The sequence below is a fragment of the Chrysemys picta genome, chromosome 2, assembly GCF_011386835.1.
Source record: "Chrysemys picta bellii isolate R12L10 chromosome 2, ASM1138683v2, whole genome shotgun sequence".
Taxonomy (NCBI): Eukaryota; Metazoa; Chordata; order Testudines; family Emydidae; genus Chrysemys; species Chrysemys picta.
In genome coordinates this window covers 283,446,666-283,463,656 of record NC_088792.1, presented here as the reverse complement: position 1 = coordinate 283,463,656, position 16,991 = coordinate 283,446,666, and the positions used below count along the sequence as shown (strand labels likewise).

General features: G+C 44.0%; 1 protein-coding gene across 23 annotated transcripts in view; it reads left to right on the top strand.

The window, feature by feature from the left end:
- The window catches only part of TSNARE1 (t-SNARE domain containing 1), a 702,049-nt gene that overhangs the window by 390,175 nt on the left and 294,883 nt on the right, over window positions 1-16,991 (top strand). The gene's annotated exons all lie outside the window — the stretch shown is intronic.

Below are 16,991 nucleotides of genomic sequence, written 5' to 3'. Positions count from 1 at the left end.
ATAAAGCCTGCTGTACCCTTATCCAGCACTGTTTACTGCTTTCCAGCCTCCTGGTACTGGCCCCCTACAGAGATCCAAGTTTGCTCGCAATCATCTTAATCATTGCTTTATTTTCTAGAATCTCACTGGAGGTAAAAACTGACTCTTTTTTTTCAGATCTAGGAGCCTTGAAAACATTTAGAATGTAAAGTAGCTGGGGGGAAAATACACACACACACCACTGGAAACCCACCAGTGTTCCAGGGTTGAGAATCCACAGCAGAGTGTGTGGCACCTGGGTCTCTGGGCACTTTTAGGCTCCACAGTCTGTGGCAGGCAGTCCTGGAAGCCATGACTGAAGCCAGGTCTCTTCGGGCTGCCAGGCCCCCTGCTTGAGCTGAGGCTCTCAGGGCTGCCAAGGTCCTTGCCACAAAGTTGGAGACTGGAAGTCCTAGGATTGGACACTAGGGCTTCCAGGATCTCAGGCCATCTGGCTCCCATGCTTCCCACTCAAGAGTAGTGAATAGCAGCTGTCAAACAGACAAGAATGTCAGTTTCCCATGTTTCGTTTCAGGAACACCATATTTTGGTGTTTCTGAAATGAAATGTTCAGGGATCTACTGTTCACGAAGAGATGTAGGTAACTTTGCTTTCATTCTGAATCAGAACAAAAGCAAATTTGGAATGATTGAAACTTCGTCTCATCATAGAATCATAGAATATCAGGGTTGGAAGGGACCTCAGGAGGTCATCTAGTCCAACCTCCTGCTCAGAGCAGGACCAATCCCCAACTAAATCCACCCCGTTTAGCCAGCTCTCCTTGTCACCACAACCTCATCTTTCAAAGCAAGGGGTGAGGAGAAGGTCATGCGGTTTGTTGCATGGTGGGAGATGTTGATAGAGCTGAACATCCAGAAAAGCACAGTGTCCGGAGCAGATGCACAGATGGCACATGCATTTCACAGGCCCATTGTTGAAGTCTCCAAGGATCAGAAGAGGATTGGCCTCTGATAGACGTTATTTACTTTTAGCCAGTCTCATTACATTTTAGCGATACCCTAAATTGTCCTTACAATGCAGTCTGTTAACCCCAAACATCACATCATGAAATAAATCAATTCTCTCATTCACTTGCACTGGTGTTTGGGGCTGGGTCATCCATAAGGCATAAATTAGCTATTGCAGGTCTCCTATACTCAGATGCACGGTAGTTGCCCTCACAAACAGTGGCATCTGGTTCCTTTTGGCATGCTCTTCCACTGACTACTGCGAAGATATCTTTGATTCTGTCATAGGGCCTGTGACACAATAGTGGAGCTGGTCTGCAGTATCTTTTCTGTCTTGGAATTGTTTTCCTCTGTGATTCACTCTCACTGTATGTGTGAAAATTAGGCTCTGGGTGAAATATATGGAGGAAATTCTACAGGAAAGATGACTTGGCAGGTTGTTCTGTAAAACTCTTCCCATCAGCTCTGAAGGAAACAGTAATGCCAATAAGCGCCTTTTATTGATCTGGGCTTGGCTCATCTGCTACAATACAGGAGAAGAACAAAAGAAATCATTGAATTTCATTATTGCACTGGTGTGAAATAAGATTAGTAAGGATCTACCTTGCATTTATTTAGAACCTTTCATCCTGACGGGGCCTAATGTGTCTCACAAACATCACTAATTGACTATATACTCTGTGGGCCAATTTCTGAAGACCATACTCTGTTTTTACTAATCTCTTATTCAGGCAAAATTCCCTTTGATGATCCTGATTGAGGACTCTTTTTTTTCCCCCAGGATTTATTTCTCTAGATAGATTACTCACTTCACCTCCACAAAAGTGCAGCCACCTCTAGGGTAGATCATGTCTACCATTGTAATGGCTCAATCCTGCCGACAGTGAGAATGTTGCCACTATCTTCAGTGGGAGCAAGACTGGACACCAAAAGTACACTGCAACACTAGACAAAAATTTAGGACAGGAAGTGCAGAATGCCACCATGTTCATTTGAATCTGTAGGATCTATTTTGACAGACGGAATGTAATTACCGGAGCATAAATTTGGCCAGGACATTGGGACTAACACTGTTAATCTTTAAAAAAGCCATGAAATCTTTCATGATCACCAGTGGTTAAAACCTCACTTTTACATCTTAGCCAAAAGCTGTTCCTCCAAAATCAAAACACACCTAACAGCACACTGGGACACCAGCTTGCCAGAGCCTTGGCGGGATCACGCTTTCCAAAGTGGCTCCGAGTGCCTACCTCAGGGCAGACCCCGCAAACTAGTGGTGTGTTCTCTAATTGGATTTCACCAAGCCAGTAACTAATGTGATCCCCCTGGACCACTGGAACAGTCACTGAAAGTCCCCTTAAACTCTCCACTGTATCCTGACACACAGACAAACTGAACTTAGTGATAAATGGTCGCTTACACCAAATATCACACCACATTCGGGTTGCTTCCACTCCCAAGAGACCAGTCACCTACCCAAGATCAATTGGTGCCCTAGATCTTACACCAAAGACAATGCCGTTAGCTAATCCTGTAATAAACTATGTAAAGGTTTATTAACCAGGAAAAAGGAATCAGAGAGCTATTTCCAGGTTAAAGCAAGCAAACACTAATGAGTTACCATCTAAATCCTAAGAGTACAGAGTTGTAGTGAGCTGTCAATTCAAAGTGTTCTTCAGGGCAGACCCAGGAGGCAGTCCCTGGAGTTAGCTGGCTTCAGTTAAGAGTCTGTGACCATTTAGATTTCAAACAACTAAAAAGATGGAAACTTTTCCTGTAGCTTTATTTTATTTCCTTCATTCAGCTTCCAATCCCACAGGATGAGCTTCCTTGCAGGTAGCATTTCCCAGGTGCCCTAGGGCCATTAACCAATCCTTTCTGCAGAAAAGGACCTAGAGGTTACAGTGGACGAGAAGCTGGATATGAGTCAACAGTGTGCCCTTGTTGCCAAGAAGGCTAACGGCATTTTGGGCTGTATAAGTAGGGGCATTGCCAGCAGATCGAGGGACGTGATCGTTCCCCTCTATTCGACATTGGTGAGGCCTCATCTGGAATACTGTGTCCAGTTTTGGGCCCCACACTACAAGAAGGATGTGGAAAAATTGGAAAGAGTCCAGCGGAGTGCAACAAAAATGATTAGGGGCTGGAGCACATGACTTATGAGGAGAGGCTGAGGGAACTGGGATTGTTTAGTCTGCAGAAGAGAAGAATGAGGCGGGATTTGATAGCTGCTTTCAACTACCTGAAAGGGGGTTCCAAAGAGGATGGATCTAGACTGTTCTCAGTGGTGGCAGATGACAGAAAAAGGAGTCAAGTATCAGAGGGGTAGCCGTGTTAGTCTGAATCTGTAAAAAGCAACAGAGGGTCCTGTGGCACCTTTGAGACTAACAGAAGTACTGGGAGCATAAGCTTCTTCAGATGCAAGTAATGGAAATCTCCAGAGGCAGGTATATATCAGTGTGGAGATAACGAGGTTAGTTCAATCAGGGAGGGTGAGGTGCTCTGCTAGCAGTTGAGGTGTGAACACCAAGGGAGGAGAAACTGTTTCTGTAGTTGGATAGCCATTCACAGTCTTTGTTTAATCCTGATCTGATGGTGTCAAATTTGCAAATGAACTGGAGCTCAGCAGTTTCTCTTTGGAGTCTGGTCCTGAAGTTTTTTTGCTGTAAGATGGCTACCTTTACATCTGCTATTGTGTGGCCAGGGAGGTTGAAGTGTTCTCCTACAGGTTTTTGTATATTGCCATTCCTGATATCTGACTTGTGTCCATTTATCCTCTTGCGTAGTGACTGTCCAGTTTGGCCAATGTACATAGCAGAGGGGCATTGCTGGCATATGATGGCATATATAACATTGGTGGACGTGCAGGTGAATGAGCCGGTGATGTTGTAGCTGATCTGGTTAGGTCCAGTGATGGTGTTGCTGGTGTAGATATGTGGGCAGAGTTGGCATCGAGGTTTGTTGCATGGGTTGGTTCCTGAGTCAGAGTTGTTATGGTGCGGTGCATGGTTGCTGGTGAGAATATGCTTAAGGTTGGCAGGTTGTCTGTGGGCGAGGACTGGCCTGCCTCCCAAGGTCTGTGAAAGTGAGGAATCATTGTCCAGGATGGGTTGTAGATCACTGATGATGCGTTGGAGAGGTTTAAGCTGAGGACTGTAGGTGATGGCCAGTGGAGTTCTGTTGGTTTCTCTTCTGGGCCTATCTTGTAGCAGGAGGCTTCTGGGTACACGTCTGGCTCTGTTGATTTGTTTCTTTATTTCCTTGTGTGGGTATCGTAGTTTTGAGAATGCTTGGTGAAGATCTTGTAGGTGTTGGTCTCTGTCTGAGGGGTTGGAGCAGATGCGATTGTACCTCAGTGCTTGGCTGTAGACGATGGATCGTGTGGTGTGACCGGGGTGGAAGCTGGAGGCATGAAGGTAGGCATAGCGGTCGGTGGGTTTTCGGTATAGGGTGGTGTTAATGTGGCCATCGCTTATTTGTACGGTGGTGTCTAGGAAGTGGACCTCCCGTGTAGATTGGTCCAGGTTGAGGTTGATGGTGGGGTGGAAGCTGTTGAAAGCATGGTGGAATTCTTCCAGGGTCTCCTTCCCATGGGTCCAGATGATGAAGATGTCATCAATATAGCGTAGGTAGAGAAGGGGCATGAGTGGACGAGAGCTGAGGAAGCGTTGTTCCAGGTCAGCCATAAAAATGTTGGCATATTGTGGGGCCATGCGGGTGCCCATAGCGGTGCCACTGGTCTGGAGGTATATATTGTCACCAAATTTGAAATAATTGTGCGTGAGGATAAAGTCACAGAGCTCAGCAATAAGTTGTGCTGTGTCATCATCAGGGATACTGTTCCTGACAGCTTGTATTCCATCTGTATGTGGGATGTTTGTGTAGAGAGCCTCTACATCCATGGTGGCTAGGATGGTGTTTTCTGGGAGGTCACCAATGCATTGTAGTTTTCTCAGGAAATCAGTGGTGTCACGGAGATAGCTGAGAGTGCTGGTGGCGTAGGGTCTGAGTAGGGAGTCCACATATCCAGACAGTCCTTCAGTGAGAGTGCCAATGCCCGAGATGATGGGGCTTCCAGGATTTCCAGGTTTGTGGATCTTAGGTAGTAGATAGAATAACCCCGGTCGGGGCTCTAAGGGTATGTTGATTTGTTCCTGTGTTAGTGTAGGGAGTGTCCTGAGTAGGTGGTGCAGTTTCTTAGTGTATTCCTCAGTGGGATCTGAGGAAAGCGGCCTGTAGAATTTGGTATTGGAGAGTTGTCTGGCAGCCTCCTTCTGGTAGTCAGACCTGTTCATGATGACAACAGCACCTCCTTTATCAGCCTCTTTGATGATAATGTCAGGGTGGTTTCTGAGGCTGTGGATGGCATTGCGTTCTGCACGACTTAGGTTATGAGGCAAGCGATGTTGTTTTTCCACAATTTCTGCCTGTGCACGTCGGCGGAAACATTCTATGTATAGGTCCAGACTGTCATTTTGACCCTCAGGAGGAGTCCATGTGGAGTTCTTCTTCCTGTGTTGTTGGTGGGAGGGTATCTGTGTATCAGTGCGCTGTTCAGTGTTATCATGAAAGTATTCTTTGAGTCGGAGGCGGCGAAAGTAGGCTTCCAGATCACCACAGAACTGTATCATGTTCATGGGGATGCTGGGGCAAAAGGAGAGTCCCCGAGATAGGACAGACTCTTCTGCTGGGTTGAGTGTGTAGCTGGATAAATTGACGATATTGCTGGGTGAGTTAGGGGTACCCCTGTTGTGGCCCCATGTGGCAGGTAGGATTTTAGTCAGCTTACGGTCCTTTTTCCTTTGTAGAGAGGTGAAGTGTGTAATGTAGATCTCCTGTCTTATTTTAGTAAAGTCCATTTGTGTGGAGGGTTGGTTATTTATGAAAGTCTCCAGGTTGGAGAGCTCTTTCTTGATGTTTTTCTGTTTGCTGTATAGGATGCTGATCAGGTGGTTCCTCAGTTTCTTTGATAATGTATGGCATAATCTCTCACTGTGGTCTGTGCAGTATGTAGATAGCAATGGATTTTTCACCTTCAGTCCATTTGGTATGATGTCCATCTGTTTGCATTTGGAAAGGAAGATGATATCTGTCTGTATTTGTGCAAGTTTCTTCATGAGGTTGATAGATTTCCATTCCATACGGCTAAATGCAGTGCCTTGCATGGTGTCAAGTATCAGAGGGGTAGCCGTGTTAGTCTGAATCTGTAAAAAGCAACAGAGGGTCCTGTGGCACCTTTGAGACTAACAGAAGTACTGGGAGCATAAGCTTTCCTGGGTAAAAACCTCACTTCTTCAGATGCAAGTAATGGAAATCTCCAGAGGCAGGTATATATCAGTGTGGAGATAACGAGGTTAGTTCAATCAGGGAGGGTGAGGTGCTCTGCTAGCAGTTGAGGTGTGAACACCAAGGGAGGAGAAACTGTTTCTGTAGTTGGATAGCCATTCACAGTCTTTGTTTAATCCTGATCTGATGGTGTCAAATTTGCAAATGAACTGGAGCTCAGCAGTTTCTCTTTGGAGTCTGGTCCTGAAGTTTTTTTGCTGTAAGATGGCTACCTTTACATCTGCTATTGTGTGGCCAGGGAGGTTGAAGTGTTCTACAGGTTTTTGTATATTGCCATTCCAAAAGGAGTAATGGTCTCAAGTTGCAGTGGGGGAGGTCTAGGTTGGATATTTGGAAAAAAAATTTCACTAGGAGGGTGGTGAAGCACTGGAATGGGTTACCTAGAGAGGTGGTGGAATCTCCTTCCTTGGAGGTTTTTAAGGTCAGGCTTGAGAAAGCCCTGGCTGGGATGATTTAGTTGGGAATTGGTCCTGCTTTGAGCAGGGGGTTGAACTAGATGACCTCCTGAGGTCCCTTCCAACCCTGATATTCTATGATTCTATGATTTGTATTGCAGTGGCCCTTGATGACACATCTGATTTTGATAGTCCCTGTAGATGGGCGGGGGGACGATTCCTGGGCCTGAGTTCACACATTCAGAGCAAACATTATCAAAGTTGTAAAGCAAAACTTGCATATTTTCTTACAACATGGAATACGACATTGCAAATGAGATTAAGGTATGCAACAACTTTCAAGCATTTCATGGAGTCTAAATACATTCTTACAAACTAATACCTATTTTGAGTAAAACTCACATACAGGGGAACTAGTCTGGTTTCCAGCTATAAATTTGTCAGTTCTTAGCTAATGCCTGCAGCCTGGGCAAGAGCCGGCATTTGGCCTGCCAGCATCACAGCTCCTAACGGCACACTGGGAGATTGGCTTACCAGAGCCTTGGAGGAATTACTTGGTTTCCTGAGTCATGCACACCATGGAAGTATCCCATCCAAGTACTGACTGAGTCCAACCAATTATTGAGAATGTATGGATCAGGTCTATGTCTGCAGGCTAGTAAAACTAAGCTGTGTTTGATCTAAGCAGCATCAGGGGATAAACCAAGGGCACTTGAGACAAATGGAAAAGAAAAATGCAACATAAATATAGGTTAAATACTCCATAGAAAAAGCTGTGGACAAGATTCTGACACCTTTACTCGCATTGAGTAACACCTTACTCCATTAGATCTAATAGGACTTCACAGAGAGTAAGGCACTATTCAGCATAAGTAAAGATGTCAGAATCTGGCCCAGTTTTAAGAGATCTTTCAAGTAGCACAGTTGAGCACAGGAAATGTGCATGCAACATTTTCTCTGTCCCCTCATGCATGTGTATTATAACACCAGGCAAAATTCTGTTCTGAATCACTGGTGTTACTTCAGAGAATCAATGCAGTTACTGTGTAACAGAGAGTCTTTAATCACTGACACCCCTCTATAGTAAATAAGATTTGAGTGTGTCTGCTAGGAGGTGCTGGCAAAAAACACCTTACTAGGGGTGTAAGAGACAAATGAACAACTGGTTCGTTTGTCTGACTATAAATGAGATGGGACACTTAACTGCAGTAATTTTTATCCACAAATGGACACTTGGTGATGCATGCAAATAACAGTATTTGAAAGGGTTAAACTAAGAGCTGTATTTTGGGTTGGGAAGGACCACCACCTTACTGCCCCACATACACTCTAGAAATACATTTGGGATGTTGGGAATCCCATCTTCCTCAGTTGCTCTGATCCATTAGGGTCACAGAATTGATTAGTTTTGTGATTGTGAGGAGCTGGCCCTTCATCTGATATGGGCACCATGGCCTATACATTATAATCATCTGAAACTGGGAGTCAGATTTACTCTTGGCTCCGCTTCTGACTCACCATGTGTCTCTAGCAACTCCCTCTTATCTTCCCTCTCTGTCTCCCACTTTCCTCTCATCAGCATCTTCTGACCTTCATTCATTCTTGTCAGGTCACAGTCCTCTCTTCTTCATCTGTTCTCCCTCTGACTGTCTCCCCACCGCCCTTCCTCTCCATGTAGAACTTTTGGCAAAGATAAGATTCCAGAACAAAGAACAATTAAGCCAATTCTGTGACATATGTTTTCCTTTTAGTAGCATGTGATATGATCAGTTGCATTTCTGCCCATAACCATGCTATTAATGTTTAAATTGCTCCTATTGACATAATGATACCTATTGTGAAACTGACAATGTAAATATGCTTGAGGAACAGCTAGGAAAACAAGATAAGAATATCTCAATGCCCAGGGGAAGCACATAAGATGGAGACTAATAGAGAACATTATGCATTTTGCTCATCACCAATTTTTCAATAAAAGCAGATTTACAAACTGCAGCAGCTTTCAGCATATTAAGTGTGTAGCTCTGAAATGAATTGGGATTAGCAGGCAGCCTCGTCTAGTTATTCCTGGTCATGCTGGGTTCTGTAACAATCGGCCCTTGACTGAAGCTTAGCTTGGCAAAGTTTGCCCCCAGATTGATTCTTGGTCTGGAGACCTTTGATGTTCTGTTCATGTCTGTACATTTCAGGAAGACCAGTAGTCATAATATCTGGGTGATTTTTAAACCAATATTAATGATAATCTTTTTATTTCACATATCAACAAGAATGTTCTAGGAATGTGTCAGGCAGATAGGTCACTGCTTTCAGGATCTTACCCACTAATGAACTGATCCCACAAGGTGCTAAGCGCCTGCTTCAAGGAGCTGAGCACCCAGTTTGGGGCACTTGCAGAATAAAGCCCTATATAGAAGGATGGGACTAATCTTCGTAACATACGAGCACAGCCTGTGGCGGGGAAAGGGAGAGGAACTGGGAAGGTGGTGAGCAGGATCAAAATTGAAATAACACTCTCCCTGTTTCGGCATTCAGTACTCTTCCCTTGGCTGTCATGGGTGCCTTATCTAATTTAAATTGACCTTCCAGCTTCTTCCCATCTATTGTGTCATTTGAGCATCACAGTGTGGAGAAACAAAAACTTCTTGTCTGGGCAGTACAAATTCCATAATCTGTGTCTCTGTGCAATAGACTCTATTTCTTCTTCACAGGACACAACTTCAAGGATTTTACTTTCTATTCCCCCCCCTCCGTTTGTTTCTTATGCAGTCTTTATTAGGAAAAATGATATCTGCCGTCAGAGAAGAAGATAATTCATGTGAGCAATCAGTGCTGGGTTAACTGGAGAGTGAAAATGTCTTGGACTGTAGCAGAAACTCACATACTGAAAGGGCTCTCTGGCTATCCATCAAACAATCAATTACTGTAGCCATTAGTCCCCTTTAACCACACATTATATCAATTTACCGGATGCTCTAACGTCCAGGTCATAACCCTTTAAAGATGAGCAAATACAGGAGGAATCTATCAACGTTTTGATGCAGCGTGGTCTCGAAGGGTACCAATATATAGCTTTGATCACTCCATGTCCTTACTGTATCTTTAACCTATTAGGGTCCTGATCCTAGGGGGATGCTGGGTGCCCTCCAATGTCAATGACTGCAGTAGGAATTGAGGGCCTTCGGCAGAAGGCACTCAGCACTTCTCAAGATGGAGGTGGTCTCTGGTAGGAAAGAAGAGAAAGTCATTCAATTGAAAAAATGTGGGTTAGTGATTAGCGCAGCATACTGACAGTCAGTCCCAACTTTGTCACTGCCTCCTTGGCCATGTCCGCCATTCGATAAATTAGACGTGCTACCCACCATTGGGATCCACGAATACATGCAACACAGCTCATGGCCACTGAGATTCCCGTCAATAGTTCAAGCTGATTCTTCTGTTGGGTATAGCCTTGCTCCAAGCAAGTGTAACCATCTAACCACCATGTTATCCTCTACTGAGCCAGTCTCCCCCTGGTGCAGTGCCAGTATAGGTAGCAATTGGTACCCGTGCTGCAAATTCTCTTTCTACTGCAATCCCAGAATGGTCCTGCTCTTCTCTTCCTCCCAAGCTGGTAGGATATAGGGCTGAGGAAGTATCTGCTAACCTCTGCTCTGCCCAGTTGCCTGTCTCTGAACTCACACCCTGCATAGCAGCATTAATGAACACAAAGGCAATATAGTCCCTGGTCCCCACAATGAATATGTGGCTCCTCATACAGAACAGAAATTTACAGGAGACAACAAAAATGTGAGCAGGTACAAATCTACATTATACCATAGTCATTTTGCACCTGCTGTAGGGAGCTGTGCCAGGCATTATGGGATAAGTGCAGAAATATATGTGCTCTTCAGTGTTTGCAGGGACTATTCTGTGCGGAGGCAGTACATTGTTCACTTGAAATAGGATGCCTAAGAGGGATGTTCTGAACCGATGCAAGCTGCAAGGGTACAATTCTCTAATGTAGACACCGTTACTGTGTGACTTTGAGCAAGTAACTTCTCAATGCCACATTCTGATCTGTAACAAACTAGAATCTAATGTGTATCCACCTCAGAGGGTACTGTGAGGCTTGAATGCCATTCTAGGCTTAAAAGTGACTGTGTAAAAATGCCCTCTTCTTACAGAAGAGACCTGCCGCCTGTGTGTGTTCAGAGGTAGAGCTGCCGGTTTTAATGACTAAAATAAGATTTTAGTTCTGTGTACTCCTGTTAGTCGTGCAGACCCAAGGCAGGCAGCTACAGAAAAGTGAGCAGGGTTCTGTTCCATCTGGTGGATCATCAGTGAAATTGTTTGCCAAGTTTCAGTCAGTTACACAGGTGAAATTCCATTGTTGACAGTGGAGTTGCTTAGGTTTTACTCAGGTAGAACCTTTATTAGTAATAAGGATGTGTGAGATGGAAAGGATCCAGATTTGATTCTCTTTGAGACGAGCAGCCGGGGGAGGGAGGTGAGAATCAACTTTTTTTTAACATGTAAATTGAGCCCATCTGCTAAGAAAATTATTGAGCAACCATAAGTGTGTAGCCACTGCTGCTGTATTTGCAGTGGTTTTTCAGAATACACTTGAGCATTTGCAAAATCATTGGATTTTTTGGATGAAAGGTGCTAATACAAAGTATGGAAACTGATATAAGCTACAGAGCACTGGAGTGATCACCCCAGGGTATTACTTATAGTCCTGGTCTTGACAGTTCAGGAAAGATATTTTAAAAAATTGAATACAAATAAGGAAAACAGAAATAACACAAGGGCTGGAATATAATCCATCAGGTGAGAAAATGAGGGAGCTAAATGTATGTAGTCTAGGAAAGAAGACCCAGAAGAGACATGATTACAGTCTATAAATACCTTCAAGGTGACAATATACATGAAGAATGGGTAATTTATTTACAAGGTTAGATGATCTGATGCTAGGGCTGATGGCCTGAAGCTAAAGAAGGAAACATTTAGGTTAAGTACTAAGGGGGGAAAGTTCTTACATTAAGAACAATTGGAATAGACTTGCTGAGATATGGTCCAGACACTATAACTGCAGAAATTCAACAATATAAATAAGACAACACACAGAATAAGAATAGTATGTGAGCCTATAAAAAGGCAATGAAGTCATGGTCCCAAGGCTATCTAATAATTAATTAATTTTAATTTTAATGTTTTAATTAATGGAGATATCCTATCTCCTAGAACTGGAAGGGACCTTGAAAGGTCATTGAGTCCAGCCCCCTGCCTTCACTAACAGGTCCCCCTGTGGACCATCTATCTACAATACAGTTAGGTAAGCCAGTATCCTGATGTTCTTTGAAGAATGTACACATTTTGAACACTTATGCTGTGGTGATCAGTTCCTGAGGGGCTGAACAGAACATTGTTCAGGATCTTTTCTCTCTTTCCATGTTCACAATTTATTATGCTGCAAATATTTTGATAGTTTTTCAAGCCTAGTAAAAACCATCGGAATGTTTCTTGCTAATTCCATATTATGCATCTGCTGGGCTGAACAGTTTCGTTAATGAAAGGTCACCATCTTGATGAACATATAACACAAATACAATATGGAATATTCCAGGAAAATAAATCGGTCTGTAGCGTTCCCATGTACCCACTTCCTACTTCTTGCCACCATTTGAAAAATTAAGTTAACAACTTCTTGCCCTATAAAGAACTTACACTGAATAAATTAGCTAAGAAGCAAAATGTTTTGCACTTAATTCCCCATGGCAAACAGTCTCAGATATGCTGTTTTATTCAGTTGAATAATATTTATGCTTCCCATTTTATTTCACTTTGCATTCATTTTGGTTGCAAATATACATTTATGACAGAATTTGCCTGTAATCTTCAGCTCCTCTTTCTTGAAATCTCCAGTGTATCAGTAATGACTATATTGTTGTTGTTAACGGGAATGAGGTTTATATATTTCTTTCATTCTTTTTTTGTTGTTTTTGGTTTGTTAAACTTTGTTGATCTTGTATTGAGAGTTGCCACCCACCTTGTTTGTCTGGATGAAGATCCACTCCATTGTCATGTGTGACCCAGTGCATGTCTGTAGCGCAGCATGATGCTGCACACAAACATCATGCCACAATCACAATAAATGTTTATTAGCTCTCCCTAGAGGGCAGATTATTCAGGTTCATTATGGCCCTTTTCTACCTTTCTTTGAAACATGCTTTGCAGACCTCTGTAGGAGTTAAAAGTCGATACTAGATAAACTGTTGGACCATTCCAATATGGCAATGTGACACTAAGGCCTGGTCTACACCGTGGGGTGGAGGGGGGGATCGATCTAAGTTACGCAACTTCAGTTACGTGAATAACGTAGCTGAAGTCAACATACTTAGATCTACTTACCGCGGTGCCTTCACTGCAGTAGGTCAACTGCTGACACTCCCCCGTCGACTCCGCCTGTGCTTCTCACTCCGGTGGAGTACCGGAGTCGATGGGAGAGCGCTCAGCGGTCGATTTATCGTGTCTTCACTAGGCATGATAAATCGACCCCCGCTGGCTTGATCGCTCTGGAGGTAAGTGTAGACATGCCCTTTGAGCATACCAATGCCAGAGGGCAAGGGGGCTCACTAGTAATGAGTCTCACCAGGCCCGATCAATTCAATGTACCCCAATTCACTATTGTTATAATCTGTATCTAAAAGGTGTCATAATATGTCATTGGAAGGCTCATAACTCACTAATCATTAATTGTCTGGACTGATGTATGTGCATGGTATGTGTTAAGAGTGATCTATCCTGGAATTATGACTGAAACGTGTTTAAACCAGGCAGGTAAGGGGGAGTTGGTAAACAGGTCTGCCCAGGTCTGGAATACATATGAAGCAGGGTTGACCAGAGACAATGTTATTGCAATTTTCATGTGCGGTAAACAGAACCATCAACGCTCACAAGGTGGTTGGGTGTCAGCATGTCTGGGCCAGCCTGATCATCAGGCAAAGACCATACATTGGCATGCCAGATAAACAAAGCTACCAAGCTAACAAGTGGGGGAAGAGACAGCCTGGCTAACCCCCAGCAGGAAGAGGAATTTTATCTGAGCTCTAAAGAGGGAGGGGGGTCTGAGCCTCAAATGATCAACAATTGAATCAATTGATTGTATACTACTGTATTCTAGAAGTGTATTGTGCTAGATCTTTTATGAATTCCTGCAACAGACTGGTTATTAATATCATTTTAAAATGCATCTATTACCACTATAGGAAGGATTATGAATACTCATTGATATTATGTCTAAATAGTGTGGGCAAACAAAGGAAGAAAGAGTTCCCACCCTGACAGGTGGGAATGTCACAGCTATCTGCCTGTCACCCATGAAATTAAGCAAGGTGTGATCAAAAACAATGGAAGCTCTATTTGCATAGAAATTAGCAGGGGGATAGGAAGGCCACAGGAAGGGAAGAACAGCATGAGGTCATTTTGCCTCTCCTAACAAGGAATTTTGGGAGATATAAGCAGAAGCCGAAAGCCATATCAGGCATCCATCACTGGGCAGATATAAGAGGGGAGAGTTCTTGAAAGCTGAGAAAGAAGGGTCCTTCAGCCTAAGTGGGGGTTAGGGTCTCTGGGAACTGGATTATATAGAGTGAGGGGAAGAGAGCCCCTATTCACCTGGGAGACAAGGGGCGTTCTTATGTGGAGAGGTCCTTGCCGAAGGGGTGGTCAGCCTGTTTGAGTTATCTTGCTAGGAGCATGCAGTAAGGATTTTATCTTGAACAGTAGCTGTTAAATTAAGTCTTAGCCATTAGAACTCTATTTTTATTTGTACTTGTAATTCTTTGTAGCTTCATGCCTTGTACTTGAACCCACTGAATCTCTGCTCCTTTGTTAATAAAATTGTTTATTTTTATTATAAACCACCTCAGGGCTGTGTTCAACTTGCCGTGAATATTAACTCCAGTTAAAGTAGTAAACTGCGGTATATGATGGCTCTTTACAGCGGCAATGTACCTTATTATTTCTCTGGGTGATCCAGGAGAGGGCTGGACACTTCAGGGCAGGCGTTGTAGAGGGAAATTCAGGACTGGGAGTGGAGTTGGGGTTGTAAGGTCTGGTGGAAGCCTGAAAGCAGGGCATTAGGCAGGCTTCTGGGGTCAGAGCTGTCTAGCACACAGGACTGCCTAGCACACAGACACTCAGGGTGTGACTGCATGCTTGTGTAGGTTAGCTGTGAGCATCCCAGGTATAGAACTATAGCAGCAAAGCATGGTAAGGCCTCCAGATTGCAGGACAAGTGGTGACACAACCCCTCACTGGTCTGGATTTGAACCCCCATAATGTGAGAGGCAGTTTCTATGTTCTCAGTGTAATTTCATTTGTTTATCTAAAACTGCATATTACATATCCCTAGAATGTAGTAGAACCCTTTATTAGTTAACAATCTCCTTCCTTATAGGCTAGACTGAGTAGGGTTGTGCCATTTTTGTGTACTGAAGAATATAGAAATTAGAATTAGACACTGAATTACAGGCAGGCTACAGATATGTTCCCTTTCACCCAATCTCTACATCACCAGTAGCATGTATTCTGGCCAAGTATGGAACTTGTTGTGTACCAAGAGAAAGAAAAGAACTTTGAAAATGTGATGTTTGGTAGGACGAGTAGCCCTTTTAAAGCAGATGATTATTCATTATTTGTATTGCACTAGAGCCTAGGGTGTACAATCATAGATCAGTGCCCCATTGTGATAGGCGCCATATGCACACCTGGAAATGACAACACAAGTGTCGAAGAAGACTGGGAAGCCCAAAGACAGACCATCCATGAGGTTTGCGAGAAATCCATTGGCCTTGCTACCTGCCACCATTCAGGACTGGTTTGACAACAACAACTTGTCAACCCACCAACACCTGAGGAGGTCTGCAAAGCAATTAAACAAATGAAGAACAATAAAGCACCAGGTACCAGCTGAGGTACTGAAAGTGGGGGGAGAAACACAGACTAACAAGCTTCACTTGCTGCTCCTCAAAATCTGGCACACCAAAGAAATTCCTGCTGGCTTACAGAGTGCTAACATTGTCACCATTTCAAAAAGGGAGACAGGGCCAACTGTGGCAACTATTGAGTCATTGCCCTCCCCTCCATTTCTGGGCAGATTCTTGCTAGAAGCTTACTGAATCACCTGCTCCCTCTTGTAGAGGAAGTACTTCCAGAGCCCCAGTGCGGCTTCAGACCATCATGAGGCACAACCGACGTGATTTTCGCAGCCAGGCAGATCCAGGAAAAATGTCAAGCACAACACCTGGAGCTGTATATGACCTTTATCGATCTGACCAAAGCCTTCGACTCTGTCAACCGTGAGGCTCTGTGGAAAATCATGTCAAAGTTTGGCTGCCCAAGCAAATTTATCACTGTTGTAAGACTCCTCCACAGTCAGATGACTGCCTCCATCCTGTGCAGTGGCTCTACCTCTGAGCCATGTGTCATCCAAACAGGCATAAAACAAGGTTGTGTATTGCACCCACCCTTTTCTCCATCTTCTTAGCAGCTATGAAAACGTTAACCCAAGACCATCTACCACAGGGCACAGGCATCCAATATCGGATTGACGGCCACCTCTTCAACCTTTCTCGTCTCCAGGTCAGAACTAAAGTAATATTGGCAACAATAACCGAACTCCAGTATGTAGATGACTGTGCTGTAGTAGCACACTCAAAGGAGGATCTAAAAACAGCCCTTAATTGCTTCTCTGAAGCTTACAAAAGCCTAGGGCTAACTCTGAATATTGGCAAAACAAAAGTTCTCCACCAGCCAGTCCCTGATCAATCATCAGACCCAGCAAGGAAGATCTACATCAACAAAGAAGAATGGGAAAATGTAGAATACTTTGCCTATCTTGGCAGTCATCTCTCACAGAGGGCAGACATAGACGTCGAGACTCAGCACAGAATTCGCTGTGCCAGTCTTGCCTTTGCCAAACTGTCTCACCGGGTGTTCAACAGTCACAACATCAGAACACATACTGAATTTTTAGTTTATAAAGCGGTGGTAATCCCAACTCTCCTCTACGGCTGTGAGACTTGGGTGACCTTCAGAAAACACCTGAAAAACCTGGAACGCCAGCACCAGCACTTTCTTCGGAAGATACTCAACATAAAGTGAGAGGATCATCACACCAATGTCAGCGTCTCACAGAGGCCAACATCTTCAGTGTTGAGGCCCTGATTATCCAGCACCAGCTGAGATGGAGCAGGCAGTGTGCACATGCCTGATGTACTCT